We start from the raw sequence: 20668 nt of genomic DNA, 5'->3' as shown, positions 1-20668 counted from the left end.
ACAACACATTTTGGTGTGGCTGCATGCTATGACAGGGAAAACCATAGGATTGGGCTGCTGATTTCATTGATTGGGTTGACACTATGACCTCAAATATAGTCTATCAAGTAATTATTTATAGATCATTCAGTGGAGTAAATAAAAATCTAGTAAGTTTCTTGATTTGACTTATAAAATAATAGTAACTGCTTGGCCTTTTCTTGGCTCCTTTTCTTGGCTCCTTGACTGCAGCGAGACTATCCCTACATAGCAATACACAGGCTCACCTCTATATGTTCTAGAACAGGAGTGTCAAACATAAGGCCCAGGGGCTGGATGTGGCCCATGGAAGCTTTTTATCTGGACCTCAGGCTCTCAGCTGCTGAGCAGTGCTGAGGTGTTACTGCTTAAAGAGCAACCCCCACAAAAATTGGGCTGTCTCATATCTTGAAATATGATAAAAGATTTGCATGTTTTCTCTTCTCTCATTTGTAGTCAATGAGTTCCTAAGTGAGGAAAAAGTGCTTATTTTTGGTTATGAGTTATTTAATGACATCACTTCCTGCCTAACGACATCGCTTCTGGCCCTCAGCAGGCATCATGAATGCCATTTGGCCCTCGGTATGAAACAAGTTTGACACCCTTGCTCTAGGAAGTTTTCCTAATGTTCAACCTGAATATCACTCCCTGTAAATAATATGTAGTGTTTGTGTGTGTTCACATATTCAATTTCCACTATTTTCATAAACATACCATCAGGGGAATTACCATCAGGGGAATCATCAGCAGTTTTGAGCCACGTGAACCTGCCCTTAGTAATTACGTGTATACTGTAAATGAACAACGAAAAAGTGTGAGAAAAGGATAGTTGGAGGTGACAATTGTTCTTTTGCGCTCTTTTCCTTCCATTCAGGCTCCGAGGGCATTCACATGCTGGGATCTTACTTTATTGCTCTATATATAAATTGTAAAGAAAGTGGCCGGTCTGATCCAGAAGCTTCTTATATACTCAAGAGCTCTGGTGTGCATGCATCTGAAAAATGTACCTTTCAGCTCTATCCTCCTCTCTTTTTGAGATATTTGAGCCGTTAGGGAGGTATGCAAGCAATGACATTTCATTTTACTGTTCCTCTGCCCTACCCCACTTTCATGTTTGTGATTCTTTCCATAAAACATGGGAAAACAAATGAGGTTTAGAAGGTGAGATAGAACTACCAATAATTTAAATAAAATACATACAGTAGTCTGAGAAAGCCAAGCGCTCTCGCTCTCTCTCTCACACACACACACACACACACGTGCGCGCACACACACACACACACACACACACACGTGCGCGCGCGCGCACACACACACACACACACATAGAGGAGGGAACGATAATAGCAGCAGTATATGAAACTTCCTGTTCCCCAGAGTTATATCTAAAAAATAACATATAGGTAGTGTGAATATGTAATGTCTGAGCATTTGGGTTTTAGTGCTTATGTGCACATAAACTGCCCTTCTTCGAAAAAAAAAACAAAAAAAAACACAAATTGTTCATTAAAAGTGCATGTCTGGTGTTGGCACCTGATTAATTACTTCTGTGGCATGGATTTCCAGAAGGCTGAGGACCAGCATAGTGCCAAGACCTTATATTTGTACCACAGAGTTAGAAAGCACATCTATTGCTCTTTCACATCCTTTTAGATATACCCTTATACAAACGGCTTTTTAGAGTAGAAAAAAAGGGTACATCTTGACTACAAAATCTCTTAGAGATCCACTGAGAAGGGACAAAGCAACATCACCCCGACCTTGTGAGAGTACGGCAGAACATTTGGTTCACTAATCATTTATCTCCAGAATCTACTGTACATTCGTGACATTTTGACTTCCACTGAAAAAGAAAACATGTAACAAAAGACAACAAGCAGGGCTCCTAGTCTGATAAAAAGTCTTGTGAATCAGAATGTGTTTGCCAAGGGTCGACTGCTGGTATAGCATCACATCTGATACAACTTTGTTTTCTGGTAGCAGATGCTGAACTTTTAAAAACCTGGAGCTGTGTTTAAAATCAAAACAAGGTCTAGAATGGTTCCTAAAATTAAGGATACTCTTGAGGAAAAAGAAAACCTGCTTTATTGCCAAGTTCAACAGCAATGTGGATAATTCAATGGACTTCCAGTGACCTCATCAGGAAAAGATGTTTTCAAAACTAATGGAAATTTCAGAAACAAATGGAAACGTTTCATTTAAAAACAATACTGCCATAAAATTAAAGGACTAATTTGAAAGACTGTGAACAGTGATATACATTACCTCTATATAAACCCACATTCAAGCAACAAAACTTGGACAACACTATCTCTTTGTACATTTACACAGAAGCAAACTTGGGTTTGTCACTGAGTGTACATTCAACAGAGAACCACTGCCATTCCTGGTCCTCAGATGAGTGTACCTGAACAGTACACACATTTCTAAACATATTTGCTTCATTCAATTTCAGATTTGTTATTGTATACTTTTAAAAACCAACTAAGAATAGGCCCTCAGTTTGGCTGTACTTGTCGTAAGAGGCGACTAAACAGCCGCTGGGTAGATGGGACTCATCAGCCTGGGAAGGCAGCTCATCTGAGAGAAGGAAAACTCTGATCCCAAACCTCCACTGCCTTGTGGCTACATCCAGTTAAGGAAAAGGCTTCAGGAGTCAACCTCGAGGCAAAATCAGGAGCCGGAGTCCCTGAGGCAGTACATGGCTGAACACAGTCACGTTCTGGCAACTCCTGCAACGCCGCTGGAACCAACCGTATTGGCTTCTGCCTTTCCATTGGACCATTTCAGTGACGTGGAGAGGGGGGATTTGCTGCATGGGTAACAGCCTATCCTCCATACCTACTTTACCCAGGCTTCGCGCACTGGAGAGGACACTCTGTTCCAGAACCACCATTCAGAGCGCGATACCAAAGTCTTCCGAGACTAAAGGATGCCAAAGTAAAAAAACTTATATAAACACCGAAAATTAAAACATCATATTTCAAATGGTGTATTTAGCTAGAAAATAGAGTGCAACATTAAGGTGGTTAAGCATTCATCATTTTATAATAATGTCTGAAAAATTACTAGGACTGAACTATAGCTACGCAATGTATTTAGGGACAATTTGGCTGTGTCCAAAATTGCTCCTATCTTTCATCAATATTCCAATCAACGACTGTAAAAATGTTGGCCTTACAAGAAGGCAAACTTTTATAAATGTGACTTAAAGATTGCTTGTTCGTGAAGTGCAATATTGAGGCAGTGGCAATATACACATTCAGAATAATCACATGTACAGTCCTGTTGGGACTGTACCATTTCAGACACCAAACTGGAATTGCTTGTGTGAACAACATTGGACCTGCACTGTGTCAGACTGGAGGTTGAGAATTGCATGTTTGAATAGTAGTTTCAGGAGATAAAAAATAGCTCTTGAAAACCCTTTAGCAGACCAATCCTAACTTGGGCTGGAACAGGCAGGCTGGCAGGACTGCATGGTATTCAGCACAAGTTTGGGACTGACTGCAGGCCCCAGGCAAAAAATTCCCCTTACCCTGGGTAACACTGCAGTAGCCCCAATGGGGACAACTCAAATCCGTGCCACCTATAGAGGTGGTGCAAATCCGAGCAGCCCAGGGCTGGCCCAGGCTGCCCAGAAATGGGGCCAGGATCCAGTATAAGTGCTGGATCCTGGTCCCACCTCCCACTCCCCGCCCCCTTCTCTTGCCCTCCCCAACCTCCTCCCCACCCTCTCCACACCCCACCAGACCCCCACACCAGCCAAGCTCAGCCAGCACAAACTTACTCATCCCCATTGGCGTGGAGGCTGGATGTGGCCTCCACAGGCCAGCGTGCGCTCCTGTGCCAGCCCAGCTGACTCCCACGGACGTGCAAACATGCTTTAGGGCACATTTGCAACCCTCCCAGGCTGGCACATGGGACTTTCGCCAGCCGTGGGCGCAGTTCGATTGCACCCTAATTGTCATGTCTTCTTCCCCAGTCTTCTGATGCAACATCTGATGCAACATCTCTTACAACACTGTTGTATCACAATTATTCTGAAAGTGAATATAAATGCCTCACTACGCCACTTGTTTAGATTTAATGCATCAATGTTCTCATGATCTAGGTTTCTGGACAATGCCTTACCAATATCCCATATTGGCAAATGTTCTCAGTCTGGCACTGCCTCATTTACAACAGGAATTGCCTCAGGCATTACAATAGGACATGCACAGGAGATTTTCCCTTCAAACTGCACCTCAGATACAGTCCTTCACAGTCACATGGGGGGGGGGCGGAAACTGGGCAGCTTTACACCTAATTCAGCTGACTTCCTCTGTTCTCTCGCCACAGTATTCGCCCACTATGACTGGCTCAAGTGCAATTGACAATGGCTACGGAACCATAACTGCTGCAAAATCACAGTTCCACCATGTGAAAAGGAAATGAGATTAGAGCTAAACACCCACACATTAGTCAGAAGAAAGGAAGCCCAGTGGAAGTCAGTCGCATTTACTTCCATTTAAACATAATTAGGACTGGGAAACTATAAATGCAAAATGGATACAAGAGAAAATTAAGAGACTGTGTATATTTCTGAGACCCTAAATAATTCCCAAAACTGTTTGCCAGAGTATGCTGCTTTTCCGTAAGCCCTTAGTTCCCACCCACAGAGGAGGCTGCTCACTGCCTCTCTGCATGATTAACTGTTCTGGCTTTACCTCCTTCCAATCAGGCCCCATTGGGGTGGGGAATTCTGGGTCTTTCTCCACTAGCTGCAGGTAGATCATTACATTTCTTCTTGTTTTTTCCAAGTATTTACCAGGAAAACTAAAAAAAAAAAAATCATTTCTAAAGTGAGTCAAAGGAAGTTTGTCCATCCCTAATGTCAAGTTGAAAAACAAGGGCTTGGCTCCTTTGTCGGTGAAAACATGCTACTCTTATAAACTGCAAAAAATCAACCCTGTTCAAGTGTAACACTTAAAATGTACCTGTAATTTTAATTCTGAAAACGGTGGGCTTTGGCTGCTAGAAAATTTGAGAAACACTGCTGTGAGCAACTGCACCTTTTCCATGGCACAGTCAGTTCATGTGCACAAGTGTGTTATGGCTTTCATTCCCACAAAGAAAAGGTTCTTAATTGTAGAAGAAGAAGACTGTTAGTTTCAAACAATGTACTGTTTGCACACAGATCCATGAGACTCGCCAGAGCACTGGAAAGTCATTAGCCCAAGATCTATACAGCAGCAAAATTGAGTTTGAAATATAAAGAGCAACTTGGGGATTACAGCCCTTAGTGGACAATGTGTTTCAGTGCATGCTTTCAGCAGCCTGGGCCAATCAGAAAGCATGCGTAGCTTTCAGCAGCCACTGGAGAAACGGTTTGTCTGATAGGCACTGGATGGCTGGGAGCTACTTGGCATAACTATTAATCCCCTGGAAAGATCTCAGCGTTGACACTAAGAGTGAAATATGACTTTGTGTGTGTGTGAGTCTGTCCACACACACATGTGCATTCATTTTATCATCACCTAACACTGCGACTCACTTGCAAAAGAAACAATTTATAACCCTTTTGGTTTTAACACCTAAAGTGCTCGTGGATTTGTTTTAAACCAGCATGTGAAAAGCAGAGGGACATGCTGACTCCATTTATTGCTATGACAGGCAGGATGATTCTGCCTGCTCCAGAATGGCAATGGACATTCATTAAATGGATGCAAAAGCAATTTCATGAAGGTTACAAAAAATGTACCACCACATCTTTGTACCCACTTCCTGAAAGCCTGTTGTCAATTGGATAAGGGAGATCATCCTCCTGGCTCACTACGCAGGGGAGGGGAGAAGCCTTCTTCCATTGTCAGCAACTTCTATACAAAACTGCTTTTAATATGAAATTATTAAATCAATCCTTTCAATTGTAAATTTAGATTAGGAGAGCCCTACTGTGAAGACAAAGTTTGCCCCACACTTTTGAAAATTCAGAGAAGCAGCATTGCAACCCATTGTTTAAACCAGTGATTTTTTAAAAAAACGGTGTTCTGCGTAGGAATGCTGAAGTTCCCTGGGAGCTTATCAGGGTTCCTCATTGAGAAGCTCGACAATGGTAGATAATCTGCTTTGCAAGACAGTCTGTCCTCTCCTACTAGTTGTCTCTTGTAATGATCATTGCAGGGGAATTCTCAGATGCACTCTAGAGCACCCCCATCCATTCACAGGGGAAATAGGAGATTCCGAAAAACCTGCTGCTTGGCTCCTTTTATAAACTTTGTGTGACATAATGTACCAAGAACTTTTCAAAATGCTTCACAATTCCATGTGCAGGTGTCCCTAGGTAGATGAATGTGGAACAGGTTCCTTCAGGTAATCATTGTCACTTCTGATCCAACAGGTTTTGTAGGTTTTTGAATTTTTTTTTTAATCCTGCGCAACCTGATTATTGTATGACAACACACAACCCAAAAGCAGCAAGCCTCTTTTCACACTTCCTCCAGTTCTCTTCAAAAATAAATCATCAGTTTGCCACCTAGCAGATTTTTACCTGTACGAGTTATCAGTTCAGGATATAAACCAATTATTAGCATAAGAAGCAGTTATTAAGAATAAATATATACCACTTTTCAGAAAAAAAAAAAGTTCCCAAAGCAGTGTACGTGCTAAAAGAAATGCAAAAAAAGAAAAAAGAAAAAAAGCTTTGTCCTCTTCTAAGAGAGCCACCAATTTTTCTTCACCTTGGAAACCTCTGCAATTTTAACACTGAGATCTCAACAGTATAAATTCAGTTATATGTGTTGTATGAAAGAAACCACAACTGTGCTTAAGCTACTGACATGAATTCCTTCTACATGAATTACTGACAAATAGCCCAACTCAAATAATTCCAGTCCTTAAGGCAAGGTGGGCATTGATCCTCTACACCAGGGGTGCCCAAACTCTCGCCCAGGGGCCACTTGCAGCCCTCAAGGCCTCTCAATGCGGCCCTCAGTGAGTCCCCAGTCTCCAATGAGCCTCTGGCCTTCTGGATATTTCTTTGAGCCCACACTGGCCAGACATAACTGCTCTCAGCGTGAGGGCAACTGTTTACCTTTCATGTGAGCTGTGGGATGAGGGCTCCCTCCACTGCTTGTTGTTTCACGTCTGTGATGCAGTAGCGGCAGCAAAGGAACGGCCAGCCTTGCTTTGTGCAAGGCCTTTTATAGGCCTTGAGCTATTGCAAGACCTTCATTCATTCATATAAGTTCATATTTAATATATTCATTTATGTAAACTTATGTAAATTAATTCAAATTTTAAATGTAAATTAATTCTTTTTTTTCCCCTGGCCCCCGACACAGTGTCAGAGATGATGTGGCCCTCCTGCCATAAACTTTGGACAACCCTGCTCTACACTCACAAAATGCTATATAGACCATGACACCATGCAAGCACTGTAGAGCCAACACATCAACATTCCAGGGTTGCCCTACACAACTGTGAGTCAATGAAACATCCAGCTGAAAGAAACGCACCAAAAGTTTGATCAAACTTCTGGTTTCTGCCAGTTGCCTGAGACTTCAAAAGTACAGGAGTTACCAAGCATCTGGCAGGTCACAATACTTCCTCTCTGCCAGTTCAGCTGACAGGACGGCACCCACCATAGAGCAGACACAAGACAGATTGGTTGGCTTGGTTTTACAGAGTCAATTGCCACCTGGTGAGAAAGTACTGGTCGTTTTCAAAGCGTACTGCCATTTGCTTCAATAGTGCATGGTTCGTTACCAGGATAAAGAGGACTCCAAGGAGATTGGAAAAGAAGCTCACAGCACATTTCATGACTAAAAACCATTCCTTCCTGATGATCGCATATTCGCATAAATCTTTCCTTTGGGGAAACCACATGAACCTGGAGTAGAATACCAAAAGCTTCATCCCTTCAGAGTTTTGAGAAAGAACTGTTCTGGTCTAGCCTGAAGAACCAGAAAGTGGTAAACTCTGTCTAGTTCCTTCCTATATCATTTACAGCCCAATCCTGACCTGCCCTGGAGCAGGCAGTCTGCATCCAGAGTAGGGTTGGGGCTGGCTGTGGCACAATTTGGGGCAAGGGGAAGTAATTCCCTTTACCCCAGGTAACACAGTAGAGGGCTAAAAAGTGCTACTTGGATCTGTGCTATCTAAATAGGTGGTGCAGATCTGAGCAGCCCAGCATTAGGCCAGGCTGCCCAGGAAAGGGGTTAAGATTTGGCCTAAGTGCTAGATCCTGGCACCACCCCCCTCCCAGGCCCAGTCCACCCACCGGCCCACCTGTCCTTCCCCCACCCCCGACACACCCCTGAAATGCCCCCCTCAGACTCCTGTGCTGGCTGAAGGAGGCTGATGCGAACATACCCATCTGCCAGCACTGCGGAGGCCAGATTCGGTCTCCTGACTCTCCTGGTGGCACAAAAGTGCTTTATGGCGCTTTTGCAACACCTCCAGATGGGCACAGGGGACTAGCATCTGCCTAAATGGCCCTTTAGATTGGGCTCTGGGTTACAGAAGTGTGTGGTGTGATGCTATTACAATATGTATTTTCTCATAGCCTCTCCATATTATTGACTGGCATTGTTGGTACAGGAAAAATGTACAACATGATTATCCCACACCATGAGTTTTCCTAACTAAATGTTATAGGGAGAGGAGGAAGTAACATAGGGTTACCATTACTGGCAGCAACCCAGTCATCCATGTCGCATCTGGTTCCACAACTTTATTACAGAAACACTTGGCTAATCTCAGAAGTTCTTTGCTCTTTAAACCCATGGAAATTATCTCCAAACCTTTCACTAATGGACCCATCAATGAAAAATCAAGAGCCATCTGATGATTTCATCCAAACCCAGTTCAGCTACAGCCCACACATGACACCAGCTTAACACCAGAAACAAAATCACAATGATACATATTTTAAAGAACAAACAAGAGCGGAAGAGGGGGGAGCTACAGTAGAAGAAACCAGTTCTAGATCTGTTGACGGCACCTTTACCTTTTTAAGTCTTTAGATAGTTTTTACAACTGGGAGGAAGCAAAAAAGAAGATCCAGTGTTGAGAAGAAACAAGTTCCACATAGAGGGTGACAACAGCTGACATAAGGAATTTATGCACAATGTGCAAAAAGAAGGTACAAGAACAAAGAGCCACTGAATTAGATGCTCATTCCAGATCTCCAATATATCCAGAACCTATACCATTCAGTGTTACCCTGGTCTGGAAAATACCCTAGGCATGTCACTTAATACTGTAACACTGAACTGGTTCTCTGAGCAGGTATATGAACCAATGGCCTACTCAGACTGAATGGTTGAGACTGCCTGAGCCATCATAAGTGGCCAGGATCCAGCAGCACAGCTATCTGTTCCGCTGCCTGGGGTGGTGACTCCTGGAGTCATCTCACCGAGCATGCAGATGCGGAAGTAATTGACAGTGACAAATTACTTCCAGGTTGCAGCTGCTCCAAGCTTGGCTGGGTACTTTGTTTCTGCTTGGTCCAGCAAGAAGGAAGAGACCACACAGAACACAAGCAAAGCCACTGAAACAGGAGAAGGGGGCGGCTTTGTGATGTTGTTGCCACCTGATTCCTTCTCCCTTTGGAACCTTAGCCTCCAAGGGAGGAACCAGGTGGCAGTGACATCGCAAAGCCTGAAAGAGGAGGAGGGGGTGGCAGGATGGTGGCTTTGCGATGTCACTTGAGCTTGAGCTTCCAAAGGAAAAGGAACTGGGCGGCAGTGACATCACAAAGCCACCAAAATACAAGGAGGTGGCCGCAGTCTAGACATACCTGGTGCTGCTGCTTCTTCTCCCGCCACCACTTCCATCTTGGGTGGGCTTCATGTGGCACCCTCTTCTAGCCTGGCACCTGAAGCAGCCTGCCTCCCACCAGCTACGCCACTGCCACCATCTGCTCCTTGCCCACGGTGCTCATCTTTTCCAACATTTTGACAGATGACAAACAGATGAATACAATTTGTGTGTACTTCTGACATCCCTGTTCTTACACCAAGGATCACTGCCTGAACATCTACTTCCCCGCACAAGTTACACTTTTGTGTTACTTGTTGTGCATTGTAGCCCTTTATTTTGGTTGGCAAAGTTTATTTTGGAGGCAAAGCTAGTGCAGAGCTCTTCAGCAGGTGAGACAGGACCCAGAACTGAATTGCAGCCCGACCGCAGGTGGAGTACAGTACTGTTGCCACTCCATTGTACTTTGAATGTCAGGCCTGCACAAAACTAGGGGTCCTAGAGGACATCAATCTCCCCAGAGACTTTGTCATTGGAGAGGTTGCTTTGGACAAGTCCCACCTCTTCCCCACAGTCTCCTATACAGCCACCTTCTCTCTTGTTTTTTCTTTGTATTTTTGGCCAAATTTTCCCATGATAATAACGAAGGAGGGCATATACAGTATTTGATCTCAGCTCCCTTTAGTATCCACCACTAATCTGATCAAAAGACCAAGCAGAAGTCTGATTTCCCAGCTGGGGACTGCTCGGCTAGCTGTTAATAATTTTCACACCAGGGAAGCATAAAAAGCTCTTCTCGAATTAAGAGTGTTTTGCTTTATTTTAAGAAGGGATCTCCAGCTCCCCTGTCCTTCTGCCTCCACTCACACCATGTGCAAACATTCCTGCACATTTTCACAGTCCATTTCCAAAGCAGACAAGAAGAGCAACAGCATCAAATTACTTTGCCATTATCTTCTGATTTTTCAGAATCACATGCTATCGACTGCTCTGGGGAGATGGATGGGAGGGTTGAGAAAACTGTAAGGCATTACAATTCTTCTGAAACAGAATCAGTCACATTACCAGCTCTGTTTTCTCCTAATCAACTGGAACAGATTAAGGAATCCATGGGACCTGCTAGCACATCCTGTGTGTCATTCCTCCCAAAACGTTCATTTTAATGGCAGAGTTCTTCACATTTCAGTAACTGCGGAAACACAGTCGCTACAGTGCCTTTCTCACAGGCCATTTCTACTCGAGGCATCCAGACTATCCAAAACGTAAAAGAGATTAAGAAGCAGGTTAAAGTTGAAATTGAACTTTTTTAAAACAAAAGCCTCCATCTTTGAAAAGCTTAATGTTTTATGTAGATTTTTCATATTTTGATAGCCTGACTTTGGCTATCAATATGGCATATGGCAATGTGGAATATGGCAAAAAATAATAAGATTATAAGAGTACTATACGATCTTTATCATCATCATCATCATCATCATCATTATTATTATTATTATTATTATTATTATTATTATTAAATGCCACCTTTCCCATGCTGAAGCAAGTGCCCAAGGCAGCTTACGAGCTCCGTGATAAAAGTACAATGTATCACAAAAATAAGTAAAAAAAAAATCAGTATTGAGCATTAAAACATTACTTTTAACATTAAATACAAAAACATTAGAAATGCTAAAACAAAGCAAAGCAGAACCCAAAACACATCATTGAGCCATTGAGGAGGGGGGGACAAATCAGTCTAGGGAAGTAGTCAAGCCACAGCAGCAGGGATGGGAACCTGAGTCAGGTGACTCAACTCCGAGTCACAAAAATGTGCATTTTTCACTGACTTGTTTACACTCAAGTCATGCATGTGGAAGATTCAGCAAAACACTTGAGTCAAGGGCCCCTTGTCTTGGCACTTGTCCCCATGCACACAGACTCACGCCCGTGCCTGAGTGTGCTTGCTTTTCACTGTGTGAAAGACCTCATGGGGCCATCATTCAGACCTGGCGAGCATCAGGGAGGTTCCAGCCAAGAGGAAGGGAAGGGTTAATGTTTGCTTTTGCATCCAAGCAGGAAGGGGGAAGGTGGGAGCAGGCTCTCTTTTCCTTGGATCATTGGACAAAGGATGGGAGGTTTGATATTTTCTTTGGCTGAAGGAGGGCAGAGGGAGGAGCCCAAGAGAGTTCTTGTCTTAGGATTGACTGGAGAAGCCCAGGGAGAGGGAGGAGGCAGATTGTAGCAATCATGCTTTCCTCCTCATGGCTCCATTGTTACTTGGGAGGAGGGAGCCTCATTGAATAACTTTCACAAATGGGACTACTTCTGAGTAAAGTTGCGAAGGATTGGATTGTTCTGGAAAGCCTCACAGCTGCTGCACATGACCCTCCTCCCTTTTCCTTTTCCTTCCCTGCTCTCATGCAGTCCCTCCCACCCTGTTTACAGATGGGCAGGGAAATCAGGGAAGTATTTAAAGAGAACTCACACACACACACACACACACACACACACACCCTGGCAACAGCCGTTTTTTTCCCATGGTGGGTTTTTTAAAGATGGGACTCGTAACTCGAGTCCTTAGAGTTGCGAAAAGGCGACTCGGAAAGTGGCCCTGTTAGAATTTGTTTTTGAGTTGGGTCATGGGGGGTGGACACGACTCATGACTCGACTCGAGTCAAACCATGCTGGATTTGCCCATCCCTGCACAGCACTCTTACAGAGAGGCACAGGGCAAGCACCCACCCGTCAATCAAATGCTAGCTGAAACAGTTATGTTTTGAATCCTCGCCAAAAAAGCCACAAGGGAGGGAGTAGTTATTAATTCCCCAAGAAGAGAATTCCATAATTGTGGTGCCACTACAGAGAAGGCTTGCCCCTGAGTCACCATCCCTTTAACTTGGTACAAAGGCATATACTACTATATGATCATAGTATGTACTATGCTATCGTATAGTATGATAATATAGTATCTATACTAGAGAGTGTGATATCTATCTATATAGTATGGTATGATCTGGATTACCATATCACTCTTATGATCATAAGGTCCTAAGAGTCCTTATAAAAGTACAGGTCCAGCCTTGTTATACACTGATTTTTTATATACGAATTTGACTCAACACGAATGAGAAGGAATGAGCTGATCCCTGGAGAAGGGGGAAAATGCATCCCTTTAAAATCAGTTTAAAAAACTGAACAGTCCTTTAACAAAAGCCTCATTAATGAGAGAGAGAGAGGGCAGCTGGCTGACAATCCATCAATCCTTCTCTCTCCAGCAGACCCCTCCCTTCCCCCTGAGCACTTGAAAGAAAGGTGATCACTTTGCATTGGTGAAGAAAGGAGTTGAGTGGAGGATGACTGATTGATGGATTGTCTTCTTAATCACTCTTATCTTAAATCACAAAGGTCAACAAGGCTGTTTTTAAATCACCAGGGCAAGGGAACTTTGTTTTTTAAATTGATTTGCTATAGTGCAATTTTTGCCATCCACATGGATTCACTGAATGGTTTCTACACAGATCCAGCTTGGGGTTTTTTTAACACATCTCTCAGTGCCAGCCATGTCAGAAGTTTTTAGATGCTGGCATGTACTGATATCAGTAGCACACTTTAGGGCCTACAGTAGCACACTAGAAGCCTTCCCAGTGGGGCTTAAGCCCTCTCTGCAGTTGTCCTCACCAAGTCATTGGGAAAGAGGAGGCAGAAAAACCCAATGATTGTAATCTCCTTAGGGCAGGGAGCTGTCATTTTGTCTGTAAAGTGCCACACAGATGGATGTCACTGTACAATAAATTATTGTGGAAAATGTATTTCTAACTAGCACCCTATCCTTTGAATATTTGGAATTCAAGGCCAGACTGCAGACTTCAGAAAAGTAACTATTATCTGCACCTTTTCCATTCGAAATCAAGTTTGCCTTCATTGCGATAATTTACCACTTCATGAAATGCCAGTTCATTCACTATACATCAAACTAAGCACACTCTTGTTAGGCCAAGAAGTGTTTAGAATTTATCAAGAAATGTGTCTGTAATTACTGTAATTCTCATCAGATTTTATTATAGAATTTTGAATGATGTAACTACAGGGCACTGAGAAACACAAAGAACCTATAAATTAGTATGGTTTTACCAAGGGTCTTTCCCTGTCGCAGTGTTACATAATACACATAACCTTTCCATTTAGCTTCATGTATGGCACATACTCTTTTCTGACAAATGGTGCAATCCAAGGCATGTCTACTTCAATAGGACTTCAATAGGACTTACTTCTGAGTATATTCTATCTGAGTCTATCCTATCTGAGGCACAATCCTAACCAACTTTCCAGCACCCAGGTAAGGGCAATGAAGCTCCGAGGTAAGGGAACAAACATTCCCTTACTTTGAGGAGGCCTCCGTGAGTGCCACCCAACTGCAGGGTACAGCACATACCCCATTGGCACAGCTGTGTCAGTGCAGGACAGTTGGTTAGGATTTGGGCCTTAGACTCAGGAGACTAGGTACAGGATAATAGTCAGATAGCCCAATCTTGTGCATGTCTACTGAGAAATAAGTCCCACTATAGTCAATGGGGTTTACTCCCAGGTAAGTACAGATAGGATTGCAGCCTTACATTCCTAACTGGCACAGCATACTCCACTTAACTTGGGCTGTGATCCTAGACAAACTTTCCAGGAAGTAAGTCCCATGGAATTAAATAAGACTTCTGAGTAGACCTGCATGGGATTGTGCTGTTAGTCAAAGAACTGGAAGGGGCAAGCTTCACAACCCTCTCACCCACTTTCTATCAGACAGGTGCCTTGGTTATCACCTGATGTTATGGGGGAGACTTTCTCTATCCAGCACAATCCAGTCCGCCCGCTCCCTCCTCCATGTCCCACAATCCTCTCCTCCTTCTGCTTTCTCTATCCAGCACAATCCAGCCTGGCCCCTCACCCCTCCATGTCCCACAACCCTCTCCTCCCTCCTCCATGTCCCACAATCTCTTCTCTATCCACCATAATTCTGCAGTCCTCTCACTCCACAAGCCCAGTTTGGCTGTACTTGTCGTAAGAGGCAACTAAACAGCCACCGGGTAGATGAGGCTTGTCAGCATGGGAAGGCAGCTCATCTAAGAGAAGGAAACTCTGACCTCAAACCTCCACTGCCTTGTGGCTACATCCAGTTATGGAAAAGGCTTCAGGAGTCAACCTCGAGGCAAAATCCGGAGCCGGAGTACCTGAGGCAGTTCGCAGCTGAACACAGTCACGCTCTGGCAACTCCTGCGATGCCGCTGGAACCAACCGTATTGGCTTCAGCCTTTCCATTGGACCTTTCCAGCAACATGGAGAGGGGGAATTTGCTGCATGGGAAACAGCCTATCCTCCATACCTTCTTTACCCAGGCTTCGCGCACTGGAGAGGACACTCCAACTTCACCATATGGCGTCGGCACAACATGGGAAGCAACAGTTTACCAGTTATAAGTCTTCGCTCGATTGGCATAGAGCATGACGCCAGGGGCTGCTTCCAACGGTGGGAGAGATCATTGCATCTCATTGGGTAGCTACTGCCCGCCTTAAGCTGGGCAGTCCCCAGCCAGTAAGGTGCTGCCTCGCCACGGTCCATTAACCTCACGGGGTGCATGGGGTTTAGGATAAAAACCGACAAGCGGATCGAAAACTCTGTACCAGGCAACAGAAAACAGAAAACTCCTGCCCTAAAGCTGGGCATCTGGAACATAAGGACAATGACACCTGGCTTCTCGGACGACCTGCAAGAAATAGACGACGCCTGCAAAACAGCTGTCATCGACATGGAGCTGAGCAAACTGCAGATGGACATCGTCGCCCTTCAAGAGACAAGGCTGCCAGATTCAGGATCTGTCAAGGAGAGAAATTTCTCATTTTTCTGGCAGGGAAAACCACCAAACGAAACCAGGGAACATGGCGTTGGCTTTGCGGTCAGAAATACCCTGCTGAAATCCATCATCCCACCTTCTGCAGGAAGTGAAAGAATTTTGTCCCTGCAGCTCCACTCATCAGCAGGACTTGTCACTCTCATCAGTGCATATGCACCAACTCTGTCATCTTCAGCAGAAGCTAAAGAAAAATTCTACAATGACCTGGCCACCACTATCAAGAAAATCCCCAAAAAAGAGCCATTGTTCATCCTCAGCGATTTCAATGCTAGAGTTGGTGCTGATCACAGTTCGTGGCCCACTTGCTTAGGCCAGTTCGGCACTGGGAGGATGAACGAAAATGGCCAACACCTGCTAGAGCTTTGCTGTCATCATGGTCTCTGTGTCAGCAACACCTTCAACACGAAGCCCCAACATAGAGTCTCTTGGAGACACCCAAGATCAAAGCACTGGCACCAGCTCGACCTGATTCTCACCAGACGCTCCAGCCTTCCCAGCATCAAGATCACACGCAGTTATCAGGGTGCTGCCTGCGACACTGACCACTCCCTGGTGTGCAGCAGAGTGAAACTGCAAACAAAGCGACTGTATCACACGAAAAAGGAAGGAAGACCTCACATTGACACCAGCAAGACCCGGGACCAGGGAAAAGTGGAGGAATTTGCATGAGCACTTGAGGAATCTCTTCCAGGCCCGGCTGATGCAGATGCATCCAACAGATGGGAATGTTTCAAAAATGCCGTTTACAACACCGCCTTGTCCATATTCAGCAAGAAGACCAACAAGGCGGCAGACTGGTTTGAAGCCCACTCTGAGGAGTTGACACCAGTCATTGAGGAAAAGAGAAGAGCTCTAGCAGCATACAAAGCCTGTCCCAGTGAGCGCAACCTGCAGGTCCTCCGAGCTGCTTGCAGCAAAGTCCAGCAGACTGCCAGGAGATGTGCTAATGACTACTGGTTCCAACTCTGTTCCCAGATACAGATAGCAGCTGACATGGGCAACATCAAGGGGATGTATAACGGTATCAAGCAGGCCCTAGGTCCAATGCAGAAGAAAACTGCCCCTCTGAAGTCTGCCACAGGTGAGGTCATCCAGGACCGGGTGCAGCAGATGGGATGCTGGGTACAGCACTACTCTGAGCTATATTCCCGAGAAAATGCAGTAACCGAGGAAGCACTGAACAACATCGAGTGCCTGCCTGTGCTGGAGGAGCTTGACAGTGAACCAACCCTAGCAGAACTTCACGTGGCCCTGGACTCCCTTGCCTCTGGCAAGGCACCTGGGAAAGACAGCATCCCTGCTGAAGTCCTAAAGTGCTGAAAAGAGATAATCGCCACTGAGCTGCATGAAATCCTCTGCCTCTGCTGGAGAGAAGGTGGAGTACCTCAAGACATGAGGGATGCAAACATCGTCACGCTGTACAAGAACAAAGGCAACAGGGCTGACTGCAATAACTACCACAGCATCTCTCTCCTTAGCGTTGTAGGAAAGCTGTTTGCCCAAGTTGCACTGAAGAGACTCCAGGTACTTGCAGAGAGTGTCTACCCAGAATCACAGTGCGGATTCCGAGCCAACAGGTCCACCACCGATATAATATTCTGCCTTAGACAGCTGCAGAAAAAATGCAGAGAACAACGACAGCCACTCTTTATTGACTTCATAGATCTCACGAAGGTTTTCAACCTGGTCATCAGGGATGGCCTCTTCAAGATTCTCCCCAAGATTGGATGCCCACCCAGGCTCCTCAGCAACATCAGGTCTTTCCATGAGGACATGAAGGGCACTGTAGTCTTTGATGGCTCCACATCAGACCCCTTTGACATCCGAAGCGGAGTGAAGCTGGGTCAATTTGTGTTCTGGTCACGATAAGGAAACCGGATTTCTTGACGTGCTAAATGACTGTGGCTTAGATCAGCTAGTCACGGAGCCCACCAGAGGACAGGTGGCTCTGGATTTAATATTGTGCGGTACACAGGACCTGGTTAGAGATGTAAACGTTACTGAACAGTGATCATGCTGCGATCCGTTTTGATGTGCACGTTGGGGGAAGAATACCAGGCAAATCTCTAACAAAAACCCTTGACTTCCGACGGGCGGACTTCCCTCAAATGAGGAGGCTGGTTAGAAGGAGGTTGAAAGGGAGGGTAAAAAGAGTCCAATCTCTCCAGAGTGCATGGAGGCTGCTTAAAACAACAGTAATAGAGGCCCAGCAGAGGTGTATACCGCAAAGAAAGAAGGCTTCCACTAAATCCAGGAGGGTGCCCGCATGGCTAACCAGCCAAGTTAGAGAGGCTGTGAAGGGCAAGGAAGCTTCCTTCCATAAATGGAAGTCTTGCCCTAATGAGGAGAATAAAAAGGAACATAAACTGTGGCAAAAGAAATGTAAGAAGGTGATATGGGAGGCCAAGAGAGACTATGAGGAACGCATGGCCAGCAACATTAAGGGGAATAATAAAAGCTTCTTCAAATATGTTAGAAGCAGGAAACCCGCCAGAGAAGCGGTTGGCCCTCTGGATGGTGAGGGAGGGAAAGGGGAGATAAAAGGAGACTTAGAGATGGCAGAGAAATTAAATGAGTTCTTTGCATCTGTCTTCACGGCAGAAGACCTCGGGCAGATACCGCTGCCCGAATGGCCCCTCCTAACCGAGGAGTTAAGTCAGATAGAGGTTAAAAGAGAAGATGTTTCAGACCTCATTGATAAATTAAAGATCAATAAGTCACCGGGCCCTGATGGCATCCACCCAAGGGTTATTAAGGAATTGAAGAATGAAGTTGCAGATCTCTTGACTAAGGTATGCAACTTGTCCCTCAAAACGGCCATGGTGCCAGAAGATTGGAGGATAGCAAATGTCACGCCTATTTTTAAAAAGGGAAAGAGGGGGGACCCGGGAAACTATAGGCCGGTCAGCCTAACATCCATACCGGGTAAGATGGTGGAATGCCTCATCAAAGATAGGATCTCAAAACACATAGACGAACAGGCCTTGCTGAGGGAGAGTCAGCATGGCTTCTGTAAGGGTAAGTCTTGCCTCACGAACCTTATAGAATTCTTTGAAAAGGTCAACAGACATGTGGATGCAGGAGAACCCGTGGACATTATATATCTGGACTTTCAGAAGGCGTTTGACATGGTCCCTCACCAAAGGCTACTGAAAAAACTCCACAGTCAGGGAATTAGAGGACAGGTCCTCTCGTGGATTGAGAACTGGTTGGAGGCCAGGAAGCAGAGAGTGGGTGTCAATGGGCAATTTTCACAATGGAGAGAGGTGAAAAGCGGTGTACCCCAAGGATCTGTCCTGGGACCGGTGCTTTTCAACCTCTTCATAAATGACCTGGAGACAGGGTTGAGCAGTGAAGTGGCTAAGTTTGCAGGCGACACCAAACTTTTCCAAGTGGTGAAGACCAGAAGTGATTGTGAGGAGCTCCAGAAGGATCTCTCCAGACTGGCAGAATGGGCAGCAAAATGGCAGATGCGCTTCAATGTCAGTAAGTGTAAAGTCATGCACATTGGGGCAAAAAATCAAAACTTTAGATACAGGCTGATGGGTTCTGAGCTGTCTGTGACAGATCAGGAGAGAGATCTTGGGGTGGTGGTGGACAGGTCGATGAAAGTGTCGACCCAATGTGCGGCGGCAGTGAAGAAGGCCAATTCTACGCTTGGGATCATTAGGAAGGGTATTGAGAACAAAACGGCTAGTATTATAATGCCGTTGTACAAATCGATGGTAAGGCCACACCTGGAGTATTGTGTCCAGTTCTGGTCGCCGCATCTCAAAAAAGACATAGTGGAAATGGAAAAGGTGCAAAAGAGAGCGACTAAGATGATTACGGGGCTGGGGCACCTTCCTTATGAGGAAAGGCTACGGCGTTTGGGCCTCTTCAGCCTAGAAAAGAGACGCTTGAGGGGGGACATGATTGAGACATACAAAATTATGCAGGGAATGGACAGAGTGGATAGGGAGATGCTCTTTACACTCTCACATAATACCAGAACTAGGGGACATCCACTAAAATTGAGTGTTGGGCGGGTTAGGACAGACAAAAGAAAATATTTCTTTACTCAGCGTGTGGTCGGTCTGTGGAACTCCTTGCCACAGGATGTGGTGCTGGCGTCTAGCCTAGACGCCTTTAAAAGGGGATTGGACGAGTTTCTGGAGGAAAAATCCATTATGGGGTACAAGCCATGATCTGTATGCGCAACCTCCTGATTTTAGAAATGGGTTAAGTCAGAATGCCAGATGTAGGGGAGAGCACCAGGATGAGGTCTCTTGTTATCTGGTGTGCTCCCTGGGGCATTTGGTGGGCCACTGTGAGATACAGGAAGCTGGACTAGATGGGCCTATGGCCTGATCCAGTGGGGCTGTTCTTATGTTCTTATGTTCTTATGAAGCTGGGCTGTGTTCTCACGCCTACCTTGCTTGGGATTTTCTTCGCTGTCCTGCTGAAGCAGGCCTTTGGAACTACCACAGAAAGCATCTATCTCCGGACCAGATCAGACGGAAAGCTCTTCAACCTCTCCAGACTGAGAGCAAAGTCCAAAGTCCAGCTGAAATGTCTGCGTGACTTCCTCTTTGCAGCTGTCCTTTGCTTCCTTGATGCAGCTGTCACCGCCCACTCTGCCAAAGATCTCCAGCAGCTCATGAATTGTTTTAGCAAGGTCTGCCAAGACTTTGGACTGACAATCAGCCTGAAGAAAACACAGGTCATGGTTCAGGATGTGGACTCACCTCCCTGCATGCAATCTCTGTGCATGAGCTGGAGGTTGTCCATGACTTTGTGTACCTTGGCTCAATTATCTCTGACATTCTTTCTTTGGATACCAAGCTAAACAAACACATCGGCAAAGCAGCTACCACATTTTCCAGACTCACAAAGAGAGTCTGGTCCAACAAGAAGCTGACGGAACATCAAGATCCAGGTCTACAGAGCTTGCGTCTTGAGTACACTTCTGTACTGCAGTGAGTCATGGACTCTTCACTCACAACAGTAGAAGAAGCTGAACACTTTCCACATGCACTGCCTCCGACGCAT

This window comes from Tiliqua scincoides, chromosome 4 (assembly GCF_035046505.1).
Source record: "Tiliqua scincoides isolate rTilSci1 chromosome 4, rTilSci1.hap2, whole genome shotgun sequence".
NCBI lineage: Eukaryota > Metazoa > Chordata > Lepidosauria > Squamata > Scincidae > Tiliqua > Tiliqua scincoides.
Note: the sequence above shows the minus strand (reverse complement) of the source record.